Genomic DNA, 21534 nt, shown 5'->3' on the forward strand with positions numbered 1-21534 from the left:
TATATAGAAATATATATACATATACACACAGATATATATAAATATATATATTCATTCTAGCAAAGATTAAGCGAAACAAAAACAAAAACAAAAGATGTGAATGTGTCACAATCTATTGCTGTAGATACTATTCCATGCTTTCACTTATAAATCTTTTAATTATCTTGTCAATAATGTAAAATAGGTGTTATTCTCTGCATAATATCATTTTTCTATTCATGGCACTATTGTAAGTTGCCATTTTTAATACATTATGAGTTAGTTTTTGTATTAATTGATTCTTTAGTACATCTTTATCACCCTGTATTAAGTAAATATTCACTAAATAGTGAATAACAATTTATCATTTAAATATGCTACCCATATTTCTATCCAAGAACTTTAGAATTAGTTAATTTAGATAGCTAAAAGGTACAATTCATATAAATTTCTCATAAAATTCAAAGCATTCAGCAAATCAGAATTTTGCACTTCAATAAAAAACATCATCATAAGTATTTTTCCAGAAAGTAGATAGAAATGCTCTTGAAAATTATACAACATTTAAGAGAATGTGAGGTTAATAATGAATGTCTGGTATTATATGTTTAATTTTTTGTTTTACATGGAACATAAAATTATGTGAAAAGTTAAATCTCCTCATATCATAACTTAAAAGTATATCTCAGGGGTGAGCCAATTTGACCTAATTCCAACAAGACTGAGAAAGAAAATAAAAAATAAAAGAAACTCAAACAACAATTACCAGAAATAAATTGAATAAAGGATGTTTGTACTAGTGGTTGTCATCAGCATGTGAGGTGCATTTAATTTTCTTACTTTATGGCTGATGCTGAATGTAGACTTGGACCTTGCCATACTGGCATAGTAATTACACATTGGAGAGCAACGAATAATCATCAGAATATGAATTAAACGAGCTATAACTTATTCCCAACAAAGAGCATTATTGTCGTTTGGCCAACTATATAAACTTGCAAGAACATCTCCAGCTCAGTAGACAAGTGCCCATCCACTGAACTGCTCAGGAGTAGTCCTCACCATCAGACAGTACTCTTGTGCTGCAGGAGTAGTGATGACTATGGACTATCAAAATAAAGATCTCTCTCGGATTTTGTATGTTGTCTTCTCTTTTTGATTGTAAGAGCACTGAAAATTCTTGTCCAAATCAGAGAAAGTAGGAAGAGAAATTTCATGGCTCTGAAAATAGGTTAAGATTTTTCAATTAGTAGTTTCTTCTATTAGTAGTTTTCCCCAAATACCTGACAGAAGCAAATAGTAAACCTCGAATGAATCCTACCAGCAATTGTTCAAGCATAATGTCTGGCAAAGTTTCTAAGATAACTACATACAAAAGGAAGTAAAATAACATGGCAGAATAAGCAACGAAAACAAAAACAAAGAGACTCACAAGATTCTAAGTTTTAAAAAAATAAAAACACATTTTAAATGTAAATGCTATAAATCTTTCAACTAAATATATGTACTCTCAGAGTTTATAAAAATGCAAGCCAAAACTATATGCTGTCTAAGAAAAGAACTTTTAAAATATATAGGAACAAAGAGTTTTAAAGTAAAAAGACTGAAAAGAGATATACCAGGCAAACACTAATCAAAAGAACACTTGGGAGGCATGTTAGTAATAAACAAATTATATTTTAGGCAAAAACATTATTGGAGATGAAAACCTATATTTTATAATGAAAAAGGTGTGAACTTATCAAATGAGGATACATTTTAAAACAATCCAAATGTATTAAGAAAAAGGTGATATAAATAAAAAGAAAATTGATAAAACTACAATTATGGTCAGAGATTTTATTATTCCTCCCTCACTATTTAGAACATGTAGACAGAAAATCAGCAAGGCTATAAAAGACTTGAACGACACTATAAAACAAACAAACCCAATGACATATTTCTCCTCCCAAAATGCAGAATCCATATTCTTTTTTAGTGCACATAGAACATTTGTCCTTCTAGACTGTATTCTGGAACATGCCTAAATGAAATTAAAGGAATTAAAATTACACAAAGTATTGTTTCTTACCAAATATGAAATTAATTTAGAAATCAATAACCAAAGGATGTTTTAATCTCCAAATAAATAATTCCTAGGTCAATGAATAAAACACAACGATTATTATAAAATATATTGAAGTAAATTAAGTAAACATACAACATGTCAAAGTTTATGGGCTATAGCCCATTATAGTATTAATGCTTATATTAGAAATGGTGTGATGGAAGGAAATTTAACTCTAGGTAGTGAATACACAATACAATATATATATAAAACTGACTCCTGTTGAATGATACACTTGAAACATTTGATTCTGTTAATCAACATCACCCCAATAATTTTTAATAAAAAATAATAAATAAAGGAAGTGGAGTAAATTTCCAGTCAACAATTAGGGAATTCAAAGAGAAAGGCAAAAGTAGGGAAAGTATGATAGATTTTATTTTTATAGTAAATACTTATTGACAAATCAACTTATATTAAGAAGCAAAATAATTAAAATAAATTTAGATGAATGTGTACACAGATGACATGAAATTAAAAGAGATATACATATATCTTGTGATTAAAAACAAAATGATATTTCAGTTCTACATTAGTAATGGGTATTAGATTACTTTATAATAGACTGTATGTGATGTGTCAACATAGTAAGAGGAAACTGTATGCTAATGAATTAACTAATTTGAAATCAGTGTAAACTTCATACTCAATGCCAAATGATTGTATTTATAATAATTGCAATATTTACCTCTGAGCACTCAGCCCACTAATGAGAGTGCAATTAACTAATTTCTAGGTTTTCCCCTCTAAACTTCAGTAATTTCTCAGCCACTTTAAAAATAAAAAAAAAAAATCATGCCTTTTTATAAATCATCTCATTCTAAGGGTCTTGTCTTCCCTCTATTCTAAATCCTCCTTGCAAACATTTGGTGTCGATGTAACAACTGCTCAGTATCAACGTGAAGGGAGCAGTTGGCTTCTGTGTCTCATCTGCTTCATGGACTTCCGGGGATAAGCAACCCCCTAGCAGGGGCTCGTGCTTCCAGGATCAGTGATTGAATTAAAGTGCAGCTGCCTGGAATTTAGGGCCCTTAAAAATCTCTCTATCATCCTTTCCCCTTCCTTTTCAAGGCTCTGTCAGGGCACCATTGTTTCTCTGTTTTAATTTTCTGTTTTGTTTTGTTTTATATAAACAGGAAGTTGAGTAAAAAGGCAATGGAAGCATAATTATAATTAGTATGAAATAAATTACTATATTATAGATGAGGAAAATGAGTAAAAAGAGGTTTTATGGCTTGATCAATAAAGACTGAACATTTGCAAGATGGTTCCCCCAATCAACCCAAGGTACCTGCAATACTAAGATTTTTACCGTCACCTAAAGTCATAATTATATTTAATCACCTTTCTTGGATTTTAACTTCCAAACCATTTAAAAAATGTTTACATCTTAAATTGCAGACTTTTTAATGCATTATATTAAAAATTAAAATGTAGAAATATATAAGTAAAATATTACACTTATGATTTTTTACATAGACTTCAAATACTAAATAGTACTTAGTATGCTTTTGAAGTGTTCTTTGTTTTGTCTGGTAAGCTTTTGAAAACACATCAGGTTTGCCTCAACTCATATTTATATATCCCACACTACCCGATGTGACATTTAGCGTTCGTCTTGACATCACTCAGGAATCAGAAGGAATTCAGACGTGACTTCTAGTATTCTAACTGGTGTATATTATTTCTGTTGCTCTATGATTGATTACGCTGATTAAAAAAACATTGCTGGAAGGATGGATAAAATTTTCTGTGTCTGATAAAGTGTAATTTATTGTACTTACTGCACTTAATTAAAGTAAATGGGTCACAGATCTCTGTTTACTACAGAGTTTTGGTAAATTGTGACCAGTTGTTTTTCAAACTTTTATTTGCCTTGAGTTTATTTTTTCTTAATTTTTAATAAACAAAATATATACGGCTTTGCGATCCTTTACTTTTTCTCATATTATATCCTTTAAGGTTGTCCTTTTCGCTGTACTACAATCTATAGTTGTTCTTGCAAAGTGGCTATGTGACTGATAAAATTTCTGAGTTCTGTATGTCTGAAAACTTCTGAATTTAACTGTCTAGAGAAGTCTCAGTCTCTCCTGTGTCTTAAATGGATTTTGAAATTTATGAACCTATTCTCAATTCCTCTTAACTTTTCTTTCAGATTGCATTCTAGAAAAATTCCTAGTTCAATTCCCATTCATTAATTTACTGTTCAGTTATTTTCATGTTACTATTCAATGCAAATATTATTGATATAAATAATTGTATTTTTAATGTGTAAATTCTCAATGTGTGTCATTTAACCATATAACAATGCATACATGTGTTATGTACATATAACACATTTATATAACCAATGTGTTACATAACCATCTTATGTGGATCTTCCTGATTTCTAGCTGGTAATGTCAGCCATGCCATGCATCTTCATGTCAAATTTTTACTCTCAATGTCCACCTGGAGGTAGATCCTAGAGTCCCACTGCTTATCTCAGGAAGACAAGACTTTGAAGCCCTGCTGCTTCTGTGGCAGTGCCTCAAATAATTATCTTGCTTTGTATTGATGTTCTTTCTCTACTTCCTAACTTACACCAATTGCAGGTTCAAAGTATTAATCTTTAACCTGTTTTGCTAAATCTCTGCAGTTGTGTCTGCCTTCTCGATTTGCAGAGAAACTTTAGAACCTCTGGAACTATAAGCATTGTCTGTCTTATTTTTTTAGAACTAAGTACTCTTTATAATTTTAATTTTTCATAAGATTTTTATACTATTTTCTGTAAACTTGATGTTGATAGGAAAAGAATGTGGAATATATTCATTTTATACACTGAAAAATAAGCATTTTGTTAAAATTGTTTTGGTAATAAATTCCATCCAGTTTTTTCTAGTCATATAAACTTTTTTTTTACATCAAAATTATAGATTATAGTAGAAGATAAATACACTGACATAATTATGAAGGACATTCTTCTATATTTGTGTGTTTTAAATCTATGTATTTTGGTTTCCTCTCTCATTTAGTTGAAAAACCATTCTCCAGGAAATGAATCACAAACATTATGTATCAGGATGTAATTTCTGGCTGTAGCCAGAAAAACTAAAGCGAAAAAATAAATAAAGTGTAGCAAATGTCAGTACTGATTTTAGTAAATGAATAGAGAAACCTAAAAATGTCATTTAATAGAATTGTCAATATAAAATGCAGCTATTTATTCTTTCAAAGGCTTGTTTAAATACAGTATCAAAAAACTGCAGGGTGGAATCATGTTGCCTATGAAACTGAAGTCTGTCCAAGACTGCAGTCTCAGGCTATAATAAAATAAATGACAAAGAAAACAACAACATTTCTTTTGCATGAAACTTTGAGCAACTTCAAAATAGGATGACTTTTGAAAACACGCATAATTTATTTTAAAATAAGCATTTGTGCTAGTGACAATTTTTAATGTATGAAACATCTTCAATTGCACAAAATTAACATTTGAAAATGGATAATACTTAGTAAAAAATTCAATATATTTATTTCTAAACTCAAAAATGCTGTGCTTAATTTTTCATTGCATTGTCACATTTTCTTAGGATGCCTTAGAGACTGATTATGGGACATTTATGCCAACTTTCCTACATAGTCTTAAATATTCTACACATTTCATAAAACCAGTTATATATTAATCAGACTGTCAAAGAAGGATTTAAGAATAAACTTTAGGCTGTGTTATAGATGGCGTTATCCAAAACTGGAATGCTCATCTTGATGCATATGCCAGAAATGGTAGAATATATATCTAACCATACGATATACTATACTTAAAGAAGTGAGTATATTGCTAACAAGTGGAATAAAAAAGAGATATTTGCGGACTTAGTTTTATTATTGAATTGCATTTTAAAGTTATGCATCAAAATTGTGTAACATGTGGAAATTAAAGTAAAATATATTTAAAACAAAATAACTCACTAGGCAGAATTAATATTTCTGCAGTTGTCTCTCAATGTAATTTATACTAATTATTTTTATATTTAAGATTATACTTACAATGAATGTATTGTGTTTATATTCACCAATGATATGTACACTATAATATAGTCCTTTAAATTATTACACATAGGTACATATACATACATCACTAGATCATTAAATACAACAGAAAATAATGTTAATAAAAATATTAAATTATGTGGATATAACATAGTATGCTTAATCATTTTTAAAAATATTTAAATAGCTGATCAACAGTTTGCTTCTCTTCCAGTATAATTGTTTAAGGGTATGTTTACCTCTATGCATAGCTGAACTGTATTTTATTCTATCACATAGTTTAATGAATGGCTAATGATGTTGAATTTGTGCAGGGTTATTTATTGCTTCATAGAGCAGGGGTATTGAAGCCCCAAAGCATTTATGAAGCCTCTAACTTGTTGGTATTAAAACTCCCATGTCTCCCCTAGGACAGCAGCAGAAACCTCTGTTTAGTTCATTAAGGCTTCTAGTTATTGTTTCCACATGGATCCTTGAATTCAGTGTTGCACATGCATGATCGTATTTCAGCGATTATCTTCTGATTAGTAGTAATCATTCTAATTGTTTTTCCCCTTTGTCTTGGCTACTTGTGTTTCTTCTTTGTCTATTAAATGAGTTTTGTTTTAGAAATCGATATTTCCATATCATACATAATGTAAGAAATTTTTAGTCCTATGATTCCATTTATCCTCTACTGTCCTTATGCTATCTTTGTCATGTAGTTCAGCTCTGCCCTTTAAATCTAACGTGCCTACTTTGGGTTTCCTTTAAATCATTGTCTACTAGTTTCAACATCAGTGAAACTTATGTATGTTTTTAACTTCCCCCCACCTAGATTAAGGGTCACATTTTTCCTGGTTTACTGCTTGTCTCATAATTTACATTTACACTGGCCATTGTCATTGTTGTGTTGTTTAGATCTGGATTATTATCTTCTTTAATGAATGTTGGCTTTCATTCAGACAGAGAGGCAAGTTACTTGCAGATGACTTTGACCTTATGTGGGCTGATAGTAGAGGTTTAGCACAGCTGCCTTGTGTCCAAGGATCTACACCTTGGTTGCAGGTCCTTTTTTCCTAAAGTATGACCTCTTTCTATGAAAAGTTCTAATTGCTTACCAAATTCTCCTAAACGGGCAGAAGTTGGCTTATCTCCATTCCGGCAATTAGCTGCTGAAATTTCAGCTCAGGTCTTTCAACCTTTCAGCCATTGTTTTTTCCCCTAAGACCCTCTGGTCTTGCCCCAAGTATGCCCAAATCATGAGCCAGTGAAAGATTGGGGAGAGTTTATACTCAGATTTCAGAGATGCCTGCTTATGCCTCCTTTCGATCATTTCCAAGTTATTCTTCAGTCCCAAACTCTGACTCATGGTATTACTACCCAGTAAGACTAAATTCTGTTTAGTGAAATACTCTATGTGTTAAGCAGACTAGGAAGTGTCCTTATGGAAAAGTCAGTTAAACCGCAATATCACCCAATGGGTTTCCATTTTCTCTAGGGTCATTTAACCTCTAGTTTCAGTCTGATTTGTACACTCTAGAGTGTCTTTAAAAAGTTAATTGTCATTGGAAGGAGAATTTTTCTGGTAAAGACACTTAACAATTATTAGAAACAGGAAGGCTATGCTAGGTAAATGTATTTTTAATTCTACATATATTCTCGATTACCAGAATTTCTAACACTGCACGTCCACCAACAATATTTAGAAGTATTCTTCCTTAATCTCTAAGAACAAAAGATGCTAAAGCACTTTTTAAATTTGTACCATCATATACAAAGCATTAAGTGATATTCGTTTATATCTCTAATTTTTACTTCTTTGGCTACAAATCTATTTGAATATTGTTTCATTTGTTTGCTGAACATTTTGATGTTCATCGTTTTGCTCTTCTATTTTTTTTCTTATTTCTGTTTTCTAATGAATTGCTTGCCTTTTCTTCGTTAGCTTGTGAGAGCTCTCTTCACCAGTATTAAGCTAAAATTTTTACTATCAGAATTTTATATTCATAACTATGTTCACTTAAATTTTAAATAAACACATTAATAAATTAATGAATTATTAAGTATTAATAAATATCATCAAAAGAACATACATAATTCCATTTAATATGGAAAATATACACATATAAATGAACACCTAATAATTTTAGTTGCTTACACTGTGCTGGGAACTGTGCTAAACATTTTAAATATATTTATACATTTAATCCTCATAACAACCCTATGATAAAAGTAATATTGTTATTCTCATATTAATAAAAGAAAACTAAGGCACACTGTTTAGTATCTTGCCCAAGGACACAACTGTAGGTAGGTGGTAGTCAAATTGTGAATGCGGTCAGCTTTGCTCCAGACCCTGTGTTCTTAGGATCTATATCCTCCTGCTTCTTATGTACATCTATGGAGATACTTCATTGATAACCTTTTCTTGACTATGTCTTAAAATATAATTTCTTTTGAAAGAAATCATAATGTAAATTGAATTTCATATTAGTCTGAGCAATTTTCTTGCATTAGTCATTTAAGTTTTGAATTTTTCTAGAATAATAGTATACCATTCTAATTAATTGATTTACTTATTTTCCAAATTCGTTCATTTGATTTTGCACTAAAAAAACACAAAAAAAGTGCTCATGTGTTTTGTTCGAAGTACAATAGAACTAGTCACCAGCAAATGTTATAACACCAATTATAAAATTTGAATTTAGAAGTGTGTTAGATTCATTGCTGATGTAGAAGGAAAAACAAAAGCAGAAATGAGTCAAATTTAAATGTAGCTGGATAATCATGCATAAATTGCCTTTTATCACCTACAGAAGGAGCAAAAAAAAAAAAGTGGATAAAGAAGGAATAGTGATTACAATGAATAATAAGTCATAATGTAGATAATAATATATCTCTGAAACATTTGAAGTATGCAATTATTTTCATATTGATGAAGATAGCGCCTTTACACTTAGTAAAATCTCTGCATAGTTATATCAAAGCAAAAAATAATAATAGGATATTATGTGGGTGGAAAATTCTTAGGGTAAGAGTAGGAAATTATATTTTTTCCATAAAGTGTATGTGTGAAATAAAAAAATGTACAAAAAGAGAAAATATATTGCTTAATATTGTACATAGAGGTATTCATCCTGAAATTCAACCAAAGTAAATATATCATGCTTCTATTAAAGTTACAAGTATTTTCAAACTAACCTTTATAATATTATTTTGTAGAGCTGAAAATCTTTTCATATTATGACAGTAGTCTCTGTAAATATACATGTATAAATTGTTTCTATTTTGAAATTATTCCCACTCAGTATGTCTGGAAATTTTTTTTCATAAACAGAAAGAGGTGATAAATATTTTTCAAATTTTGAAAGTAAAAGGAGAATGTGTAAACTACTTATCCTTAAGAAATTTTTATATATTATTATTACACTTGGAAAGAATACTCCTTGACTAATTTTACTCTGTTCATCCATGATATGCAAATTTTTAAGTAAATAGCCAGATTGTAAATATTTTAGTCATTTTGGGCCATGAGGTCACTTTTGCAAATACTCAATCGTAGTAGGAATGCAATGCAAGCATAAACAATACAGTTCAGTTTACAAAAGGTGACACCATGTTGGAAGACTTCTCCTGCAGATAAGTATTATGAAATTTGGAATAAATAAAGATGGAAGAAATATTTGAAAACATTGGGGATAAATAAAAGCAGACAGAAATTGCTAGAAATTTTATCTTTGAAAGAATGAAAGCATACTGCATGATATCCACATCCATAAGCCCTTTCTGCCAAGGTTATATTTCAGTTCACGTGCTAAAATGAAGAAAGAAATAAATACAGAATCTGAAGTTTTATTGGGTTTTCGTAGCAAAGGCCAAAGTTTAGGCCTGCTACAGGGATTGGAAGTTGTGTAGGTAGGCCCTGGAAAAGAGAGAATCATAGCTAGTAAGGCCCAATATCTACATAAAATACGTGTTATGTTCTTAGTTGTCCAATGTGCGTGTGTGGGGGAGAAGCCAGTGAGCCAGATAGTATTAAAACATAAAAACAAAACAAAACAATTGAAAATTTGGAAAACTGAATCAGATATTTTAGTTGCTTTTTTAACAAAAGAGAAATTTAGTTTCCACCAAGTTAGAGGGACTTCATAAATGTCCCAGGTTTTGTAAATGTCACATTCTCACAAAGCATAAAATAAGCCATAACAATGTAAGGTTATCAATTCATAATAGTGCCTGATTGAGGAAAACCAAAACTATTCACAGAAGAATAACCAAGTCCAAAATATCTCTATATATATATCTCAGAAACACACCCTGAGACGATTGATTGTAAAATTAGCAGCTAACAACTTGGAAGACACTCTTAAAAATGTGCTCAAAGGCATAAAGTAAGTAACAGTCATAATGCATTAACAGATGGGAAATCTCATTATAGAAAGGGAATCAAATCTGAAATAATGGAACTTCTAGAACTGAAAAGTACCACACTGGAATAAAAATTCCACTCCATTGAAACAAATTGGATACTGTGAAAAAATATTTGGAACTCAGTAACAAAATGACACTTTAATATTCCCCAAATATGTGGAAATTAAACAAACAAAATTTTCTAAGCTTAATTACTAATCAAAATAAAATGCAACTTTCTCTTAACAAAATGACTGCAAGTCAATTGTGATCAAATCATGAAAAAAGTGATATTTTAAAAATGACAAAAAAGGCATATTACATACACAGGAGAAAACATAAGATTTTCCATGGTTATCTTTAAGAAAATGCAGGCAAAAGACAATAGAATGACATCCTAAGTATGCTAAAAGTTAAACAAATAAAAATTGTAGATACAGAATTCTATATGCAAGAAAGCATTCTTCTCAATGAAGGCAGAATAATGATATTTCACAACAAAAATCTTGAGAAAAATTTGTACTAGGAGACCTGTACATCAAGAATTAAAAAAAAAAAAAGTCTTCTACCTGAGGGAAATCAGGGATGATTCTGATTTTTTCTCTCTTGTATATAATATGTCTTTTTGTCTTCGATAGTATTTTTAAAAATTAAACATGCACTTATTGCACTTGTCAACCCATTGAATTGAAAAATAGGGTACTCCATTCATTTTCAAGATACTGTTTTCTTTAAAATTTCATAGTGATTTTCTCATCTGTTCTGCAAATTATTTCCAGAAGTCTCATTTTTTCATATCAACAAATAAATACTAAATCTATCCAAAATTAGTGTTTTTCACCAGCAGAGTAAAAGATGTCCAATGATGGACATGTAGATACTTGATGATATGTTGGCAAATTTATATGGAATTGACACCGACCCATAGACTGGTTTTTAGAAACCCTTAATCAATGGAGTATATAGCGACCTATGATCTAAAGTTAGTTATTTACCCAGTGTTTTCATCTGTTCAGGCTGCTATTAAAAATATCATAGACTGAGTGGCTTATAAACAATAAACATTTACTTATCACAGTTCTGGATACTGGGAAGTACGTGATTAGCATGCCAGAGTGCTCAGGTTCTGGTGAGGGCCCTCTTCTTGGTTCATTACTGGTGTCTTCTCATTGTGTCTTCACATAGTAGAAGGGGCAAGAGAGTTCTTCAGGGTCTCTTTTATAAGGACACTAATCCCATTCATGAAGACTCCACTCTCATGACTTAATCACTTCCTGATGTCCCCATGTGCAAGTATTATTACCTTTGACATTAGGTTTTTTTAACAAATGAATTTTCAGGACATAGAACCCAGGATATTCCTATCCATTCCACTACTTTATTGGTGGTAATTATATGCTGCTCTGAACACAATTGCTAATCGTAATGCATCCCTATTTCTGCTATGTTCTAGTCTGTAAACTAAAGTTCCTACAAATTTGGTTTGTGGTTACTGACTTTGTAACTGATTCTCTAACCATTATATACATCACTGTATAATTTCATTTCTATACTGGTTTTTATTCTATCAGCTTACTCTTGTGGCTTCTTCATTTTTATTAATATGTTGGCTGTCTGTGTCATATTAAAATAGTTTCTCATATGATTGCATATGTATACCAATTTTCTTAATATTTAAATGATAATATAAACGACTTTAAAATCTTTGAGACATATTTTCCTTTGAATTTTTAAATATTATTTTACTTTGGTTATGAAACCTAAAACCAAAGATCTCCACCAAATTCATATCAAATCACTTTAAATTCTATTCTAATGTAAATTCTATACTAATTTTAACTTCTGTACTACCTTTTGTAGAAAATATAATTCATATTAATTTTTTTAATGTTAACAAATAAAGATTTTTATGTTTCACAAATACTATTTTGTGCATGTAGGAGAAAGTTAATTAAATATTTGATAGTAGGTTTTTAAATGAATATTAGAGATTATTTAGTCTAACTATTCTCTTTTATTTTATTCACCAAGAACAGATATTTTAGAAGCAAATAAAAACCAGAAACGAAATTTCTTAGTTTTTTAGCTAGCTCAAATTTTTAAGCTTGGATTTAATTGTTTTTTTTTTTTTTTTTTAATAATTACTTCAAATATTGGCAATAGTCTAAAATTGAAGTTTTACTACTGTTTATTTATTCATCTTTAAAACAAGTGATTTTACTGTTAAAGTATATTAAATATATATTGTTTTATGCAGAGAATAAAAATTTATTATTGATAATAAAGCATTGTTGAAAAATAACTATTAGGGATGCATTAGAGAACATACATTATCTTACACACGAGCTAAGATAACTTTTCATTTATTTTGATTCTCTTTCTAATGGCTTAATATGTGAGTAGCTAAAGTTTGATACATTTCCAGAATTTATACTTCTCTGAAGAAATGATTTTACATAATTTAGTATAAAACTGAAAAATAGAATTACAATGAAAATAAGCCGTTAAATAAGTATTTTCTCTACCCTTACCCTTCTATACTTTTCAGTCTGGTTTAAGAGTTAAATCAACATGAGGTAGATTCATAGGAGAAAATCAAATCTAATTTCGTATGTACGGGGGCTCCATAAGAATATTCAGGCCCACAGGTGGACAGGCATTTAGTGCTTATATGACATTCTAAAGTAAGGGGAAGAAGTGGGGGTCTGGCAACAGGGGAGGAAGGCAACTCACTTAGAGATAGAAAAAATAATGTTTGGTAAAAAGTGTTTGCTACACCGTGCAGCGACAGTGGGACGCAGAGAGGACTTAGGTCTCTGAGCCCTGCTAAGTTCCCCCCTAGCACACCTGGCCTATAGTCTTTGTAGAGATTTCTGGTGATGGCGCTCTTCTTGGACTAGGCCTTTTACCTAAATTATTTCAGACGGTTAAGGGAAAATAAAAAGCTCTGAGCCTTTTGTTCCATAAAAATAATCAGCCTAAAATAATCCTTGTACCAAAGAGACATATTTTGGGGTGTAACCCCTACAATGGTGTTATTTCATAAGACAGAAAAAAGATATACACACACACATAATATGTATGTGTTATAAGTGTGTTTGTATATATATATGTGTGTGTGTGTGTGTGTGTGTGTGTATGTTTTCTGAGCACTTCAAAATTTTCCTTGTACCTTTGAAAGTGTGGTTCTGTTAATTATATTTTATTATATTAGTGTAGTTCACAACACATTTAATACTATAACCATGATTTTGACCATTAGGTGAAAAGTTAAAAGTTGTTTCCTTAAGGCAGCTAATTTTTAAATAGATGCACAGTTCCATATTTGAAACATATGAGTAATTGTACTAAATTATGAATAAAGACATGTTTTGAAGGCATTCTTACAGAAATATAAGTGTTTTAACCTCAAATATTTTGTGTGCACTTAGATTAAACTGGAAGTCCCAAAAGTAAGTGAAGCTGTAGATAATGCCTTTCGTTATAGTTATCCTCTGTTATTTGGGTAGTTTTAATTTTACCCTAAAATACAAATTCAAATGAAGCATATTCTTTTCAATATTAATTCTCAGAAGCAAATGTTAGAAAAATCACTAGTTGGCATACATAATCATGAGCACATTGGTATTGCTATATAAAAACAGGCATATGTGCACTTATTTCCTATAATATTATTTGAACTAATTAAAAAAAAGTTTGTTTAGTGTCAGTAATTTCAATAATAGAGAGGGGGGTTCTGAAGATGTATTTTCCCTGTGTCTTTTAGTGTAAAACATAGTTTTAAAGTTTCATACCAAAATGGGACTCTTGATCTAGCCTTAGTGTAAACATAGTTTTACTTTTGTGTTATAAGTCGTGTCTTTGTGCGATTATTATTAGTTTATGTGAGTATGTGTTATACAAGGTTGTAAAAGTCAGAGCACTAGGAACCTTTAAATTTAATTGCCTGTTATATTATTTTAGACATATCGTAAGTTCTAAACTAATGCTTCATACATTAGTGAATAAATGTCAGTGAAATTTTCATTGATGGTTTTTATATCTACGAGAACCTTTTATAATCTCTGAATTGTGCACGATAATCCTTTTGTATAATTTACTACCATATATTGGGAACTGTGAAGATTCTCTCCCCAGATTGGCATCCATTCTTGTGTTTTGTCCTGATGAGTTACTCAAATATTATTATTATTTTTTAATCTGAGAAATAAGAGTGCATTCTTTTTTAAAAAAATTATGGAAGTGACATTGGTTAATAGAATTATATAGGTTTCAAGTGTACAATCCAATAATACATCATCTGTGTACTGTGTTGTATGCTCACCACCCAAAGTTAAATTACCTTTCTTCAGCACTTATTGGCCCCTTTACCCCTACCTACCTCCCCCTCTCCCTGCTCTCCCTCTGAGAACCACTAAACTGTTGTCCGTGTCTATGAGTTTTTGTTTTTTTGTCTTGTTCATTTGTTGCTTTCAGTTTTATATCTCACATAAAAGTGAAATCATACAGTCCTCAACTTTTTCTGTCTGATGTTTGCTTAACGTGATGGTCTCTATATCCATCCATGTTATCGCAAATGGTAGCATTTCATTTTTTTCTTATGGCTGAATAATATTCCATGGTATATATGTACCACCTCTTTCTTTATCTAATCATCTATCAAAGGACATTTTGGTTGTTTCTATGTCTTGGCCACTGTAAATAATGCTGCAATGAACATGTGACCTCAAAGGCAAGGGGCTTAAAAGCGAAAATAAATGAATGGGACTATATCAAACTAAAAAGCTTCTGCACAGCTAAAGAAACTATCAACAAAACATAGAGGCAATTAACTGAATGGGAGAATATATTTGTAAACAATGCCTCTGATAAAGTGCTAATATCCAAAATATATAAAGAACTCATACAACTCAACAACAACAAACAATTGAATTGAAAAATGGACAGAGGACCTAAATAGACGCTTCTCCCAAGAAGACATATAAATGGCCAACAGACATATGAAAAGATCTCAACTTCACTAGCTATTAGGGGAATGCAAATCAAAACCATATGAGATAGCACCTCACACCTGTTAGAATGGCTATCATCAATAGGACAAGTAATAACAAGTGTTGGAGGGACTGTGGAATAAAAGGAACTCTCTTACACTGCTGCTGGGAATGTAAATTGGTACAGCCACTATGGAAAACAGTACGGAGATTCCTCACAAAATTAAGAATAGAAATACTGTATGACACAGCAATCCCTCTTCTGGGTATCTACCCCCAAAATATGAAAATACTTACTCCAGTATTTTATCATCTAATTATGTTTGGCCCCAGGAGACTTGTTGTTAGATACAATGTCCTCATTTTACATCCAGAAGCTTCTGGAAGTTCTGAGAGATAAAATGACTTGTATGACACGTATCTCATATGTAGCAGAGCCAAGGTTTGAACCCAGGATTTGCATGTTCAGAAATATGCTCTACACATTCAAGTATTTTTCTTCTATGAGATCTAAATCAGAATTTAGTGACACATATTATTTACAGTTGCCATAGAGAACATGAACCCTGGCATCCTCACTTGGCTAGACCCAAGTTAATCACCAAGCGCCTTGGCCCAGAGCCACAATGACCCATCCTTGGGGAATATCACTGTCACTAGCACACCTTTGTTCCAGAAGTCCTATGAAGACTATTTCAGTCAACAGAGCCTTTGACGGAAATGTTTGTGCATGGTAGGGCCACATTTGTCAGCCAGACTTTGTTCTTTCTCTCTTTATTCCATTCTTTCTCCCTGTCCCTGTCCCTGTCCCCTACTTCCTGTATAGCCCTACTTCCTAACATATTTCCTTCTGCACCTTCATTATCATCTAAATGTATGATAGGTAAAATGCCTAACCCACATTGGGAAATGCTTGTGTGGCAGGTAGATTGCCTGGATTTAAATTCTGTCTCTACCACTTCATGGTGGTGATCTTAGGTGATTTTAAACTCACAAACTATTTTAGCCTACATAAGTAAATGTATACTTTGTCGTAAGTTGAGTGATTCAATAAACTAATGTACATAGAACATTCAGGAAAGTTCCTGACAATAAATCTTAGCTGTGATGATCAGAATTTTTTTACATGCTGGTATGTCTGTATGGATACCTCTATACCTGTCACCAACAAGTTATTGTTTTTCAATTCTGAGCATGCATTTTCTTCTCCAGAAGCCTTTTTAAATCCCTGGTCTAATTTATTAAAGCATAAAGAATAATAGATAAAAATCACAGTAATGGGATTTAATATGTTTGTGGATTTCCATCTTACATTTGTTTCTGGAAATAATGTCCAGAGCCACTAGGTGAATGGATGAGAAGCAAGGGAGGATCCAGCATTTCAGTGTTCTTGTTGGTACCCCAATTATACAATTGCCATTTTCCTACTTCCAGCTTCTTTTTCCTTTCTTATTTACGTTCTCTTGATGTTTACCAACTACTGATTTTGAAGTTCTGTCCAATATTTTTATATTTTATATTTTATATTGTTACTCTATATTGTTTATATGTTTATTTAAAATAGCAAAATTTAAGTTATTCAACACTCATTTAAAGGAGCTTAGAAAACTTGAATTTCTTTTAAATATTCCTTTCCTAATTGGATACCTTCTCTCTTTAGTTTTATGACTATGCCATTTCTAAAATACTTAGATGTTATGTTTTATTTTCTATGGTCATTTGCTTGTATTTAAATCATTTTTTTTTCCTAAACATGCTTTCTTTTTGTCAAAAATATTTCCTGGGATCATTTGTTTTCTTCCACATGATATAGGGGTTGCTTTAAGAAAGATTAATTAATGATAAGGACTGTATTTTTTCCAAAAAGCCTGTTGAATTTCTCTCTTATGAATGAAGGAAATCGTCCATTAACATATAATTATGGATTAACATTTATTTTTGCTCAGCATTTTCTCTTACTGTTGTTCTCTGTCCATTATTGATGGTGGGAAGTCAGTTGTCACTCTAATCTTTGTGTTTATAATTGGTCCTTTCTTTCTAAGTGATGTTTTTTAGATGAACTGTGAGTTCACATTCTTTAGAATTGTTTTTTTCTCTGAAGAAATTAATTGAATCCTGGATTAAAGATGTGCAACAGAGAGAAATTCAATTTGTTTCTGCAGGGCAACTGGAGGATCAAAACCACTGGATGCAATTCGTGGGATAAATTTAGTGTTTTGCCCTTTTATCAAGAGTAAAGATAGAGATTACACATTTCCTAATTCTCTTGTTAAATTTCAAGTTTACACACTGTGGGCATGGCCAAGGTTTATGCAGGGTCTTTTACCTAATTCTTGACCTTGGTTGGACCTAGTTTTTTTTTTTTTTTTTCTTCTCTTTTTCTTTTCTCTCTATTTCTTATCAATTAAAACTGAAGCTCTGGAATACCATAAATTAGCATGTATGTTTGCTTACTTTTCTGGATTTTGGCTTCATTATATGTTTTAGTCTTTGATGATTTTTACTTAATTTCTAAACTATTATATATTTGATGTACATATGCACACATATTCTCTATGTATGCATATATACAGATTTAATTTTTATTTAATTCATAATTTTCTTGGATTTTAGCATGAAGAATTTTCAAGGTAGTTAGACTGCCATATTACTTTCATATAACTTTTTTTTTTTTTTTTCAATAAGGAAAGGTTTATTTAGAAGGTGCCTGCTTGAGAAGATGGGGGAGCCTTACTGCTTTCTCAAATCCATCTTAGAGAAACCCTGAATTCGGTCAAGGGAAGGGAGAAGGGGCAGGGTTGGGTGAGGATCACAGATACCTAAGCACATACAGGGATTCAAGGAAGAAGGCAAAATCTCCAAATCTCTTTGTTCCATTACTTTTGACTCTCCTTCCGCTGTAATTCCTGTGTTGTAGCATGACACTTTCTATTTCAGGAGGCGTATATTTGTTTATGTGTTTATCTCCAAAACTGATTGTAATTTCTTTTGAAACAGGCAACATGATTTATTCATATCTCTCCCAAAGTGGGAAAGGGGGATGTATATATTGACGTATAAATGATGATAGATTTAGTGACTCAATATATAAAATTCGATTTGCGGGGATAATGATTCATGAAAGTATTTCTATGTCCACCTTTATAACAAATAATATGTTTTGTCGTTCATATTTTTACTTTGCAGTGTTGATTTCTTAGTGTACATTTGTTAAATTGAATCATGGCCAGAAAAAATGAGGAAAACATGGTTCTCTTATAAAGAATTACGCCAATTTTGCTAATGCAGTCTACAGTGATACTTTATGAAAATAAATATAAAAACGTTACTATATATGCTAATTATATATCAGCCTTTATCTCATTAGGCTGCATGTGAGTAAATCTGCAAATTCACTAATGAAATGGTACCAGAGGATTTTTTAAAGAGTGGACATTCAGAGAGTGCTTGAAGGAAACTTATTAGCCAAAAATAAGAATTTGAGTTATTAAATATATATAACCTTAATGAAATGCTTAGTTTTCAACTTGGCTTCTGTGGTGTATAAGGAATAAAAGTCCCCTGCCATAAACAATTGCACTGGCCTTGATCAAAATCAACCTCTGGGGGTAAAATGTGAAATAACATAAATCTATGCATTTACACATTGTTTTCTCATGAGAGAGTGAAAAAGATCTCTTCAAAAGCAATCTAAGCTAACGCATTTAGAGATAAACCTACTATAGCTGTATAAATTTACCTTAGGGTCAGACTTTAGCAAATATTACTTTCTGGAATACGAGCTAAAACTTGATTTCATAAAATAGACCTTTGCTTATATTAATAACTATCATGAAGTCAGACATTTTCAAATTTAGAATTAATTCATACATTTATTGAAAGCCTAGTAATTCCAAGGCCTTTATTATATCTTATATCATGTTCTGATTATACTGATTTATCTATAATCCTAAGTCATTGTTACCATTGGGGAAATCTAAAATCCGTTGTTGCCTGGTGACATGGAGGGGTCTTTGGTTCTTTCTGTCGATGCACTGAAGAATTACAGATCAGTGAGATTTAGGAAAAGTAAAGTATATTGAAAGTACGTTTCAAGAAAGAAAAAGGCTATGCCAAAGAAGGCTGTAGCGCCATAAAATTCAGGAAGTAAACCTTATATTGTGGCTGTGATGGGTGGTTTTAGGGTGATGCCAGATGATTGGCATGTGAGGTCATTTGATTGACATTTGGCTGTTATATAACACTTTGCCTAATGTGTATGCACTTACCCGGAATTCAGTCTGTTACAATTAGATTAATGAACTTCTGGGCATATGTATAATATTATAATGATGGTATAATGTGACTAAGTTTACAGGGAGATTAGTGTAGTACTAACTGTGCAAGCACTCTTGGCCACACCAAACCAGTGGCTATTTTATGGTTCCTCACTCTTTTGTGCCTCAAGATGTAGGGATAATTTATAACAGTAAAATGGGTGTTCTAGGGAGGTCCTAAGGGAGGTCTTTAGGTGAGGCCTTCATTCCCCAGGTGCTCATGTCTACCTATCTACCTAACATTCCCCACCTAAAGTATTAGGGACCCAAATCATAGGGTTTGGGGGGCAGTGACCTCTCTAGCTACTTCAGGCTGAGAATGGCTGAAGGTTGAAGACTGGTTCCCTATACTTGCTCTCTGTCAACAGGGGCTGATGTTCGTTGATGTCCAGCTAAGTTTCCACAGTATGGTATAGGATCTGTTGACTGAAGCAGTGATGGCTCCCTTGGAGGACCATCTAAAGATAAATTGCCTGGACCCTGGAAGAAACAAATCAAACAAGTTGATTTAGGAGGGATGGTCCTAGGAGAAGGAGAATAAAAAGTAAGATTAAAGAAAAAACAGGCGGTAGGAGAAGGGATTGTAACCACAATTGCCAGTTTCCAGTTAGAGTGCCTGTGCCAAGGTGTTCTATCTTGTCTGCAGATTTAAGGACGTTGTGGATAGATGTGGAAACCTCTCCTGATTGGTTGACATAGAAACTGCATTCTTCTTTGAGGTAGACACATATCCCCCCTTGTCCTGCTGTCAAAAGATCCAAGGCTCTTCAAGTTTGAAGTACTAGGCCTGCTATGGAATCCAGTTATTTCTGAATTTAAGTCAGGGCAAAGGCTGTCTCCTTGATGGCCTTGGCAATCTCTGACTATAGCTTGATTTAACATTATGGTTCTCTTGCCTTCTCTCTACATCATGACACGTTAGAAACAGCATCTGAAAGGAGGAGTGTCACCGCAGAGTTACTGACACAAAATGATGGTTGAAATCTTAATAATAAACATATAAGAAAATATGAAACAAAACAAATGTATTCAAATGTCACATAAATAACATTGGGTTTGGTATATTTTATATTATCTCTTAGAAAAAAATTTGCTTTTATTTTATGAAATGCATAATGAAATATATGCATATATTTATGTATGTTATATAACATGTGTGTGTGTGTGTGTGTGTGTGTGTGTGTGTATATATATATATATATATATATATATATATATATATATATATTTCTATTTTAAAATGTATAATTTTCTACGGCCATGCCACCCTGAACAAGCCTAATCCTGTCTGATCTCGGAAGCTAAGCAGGGTCGGGCCTGGTTAGTACTTGGATGGGAGACCACCTCGGAAGACCAGGTGCCGTAGGCGTAAAAAATAAAAAAAATAAGGGTTTTTTAAGCCGTCAAGGTCCTTGCAATCTGTGAGGTCAACCAAGGGTTGCCTTGCCTAAAAATAAATAAATACATAAAAGTGAAATGTAGGTATTTCATGCTATAATCATATGTCAATGCCAAATGTCTTTTAAAATCTCTCCTTAACTGACATTACAGAATAAGATATCTGTTTAGAAAACTGCACTTCTCTTGTGTGTTTTCTTTCCTCACCCTACTCCCACCCACACTCACAACACTTTTGACACCAGATATGTGGGAGTTTTTCCTACACTGAGCAATGCTGTAACACCAGCTGGGCGTCTTACAATTTAACTCAATTCTA

At 31.9% G+C, this 21534-nt stretch overlaps 1 pseudogene; it reads left to right on the plus strand.

The window, feature by feature from the left end:
• Nucleotides 1-21067: 21067 nt before the first annotated feature.
• Nucleotides 21068-21186, plus strand: LOC120622265 (uncharacterized; annotated as a pseudogene).
• The last annotated feature ends 348 nt before the right edge of the window (nucleotides 21187-21534 follow it).

The sequence above is a fragment of the Pteropus medius genome, unplaced genomic scaffold, assembly GCF_902729225.1.
Source record: "Pteropus medius unplaced genomic scaffold, Ma_sr-lr_union100, whole genome shotgun sequence".
Taxonomy (NCBI): domain Eukaryota; kingdom Metazoa; phylum Chordata; class Mammalia; order Chiroptera; family Pteropodidae; genus Pteropus; species Pteropus medius.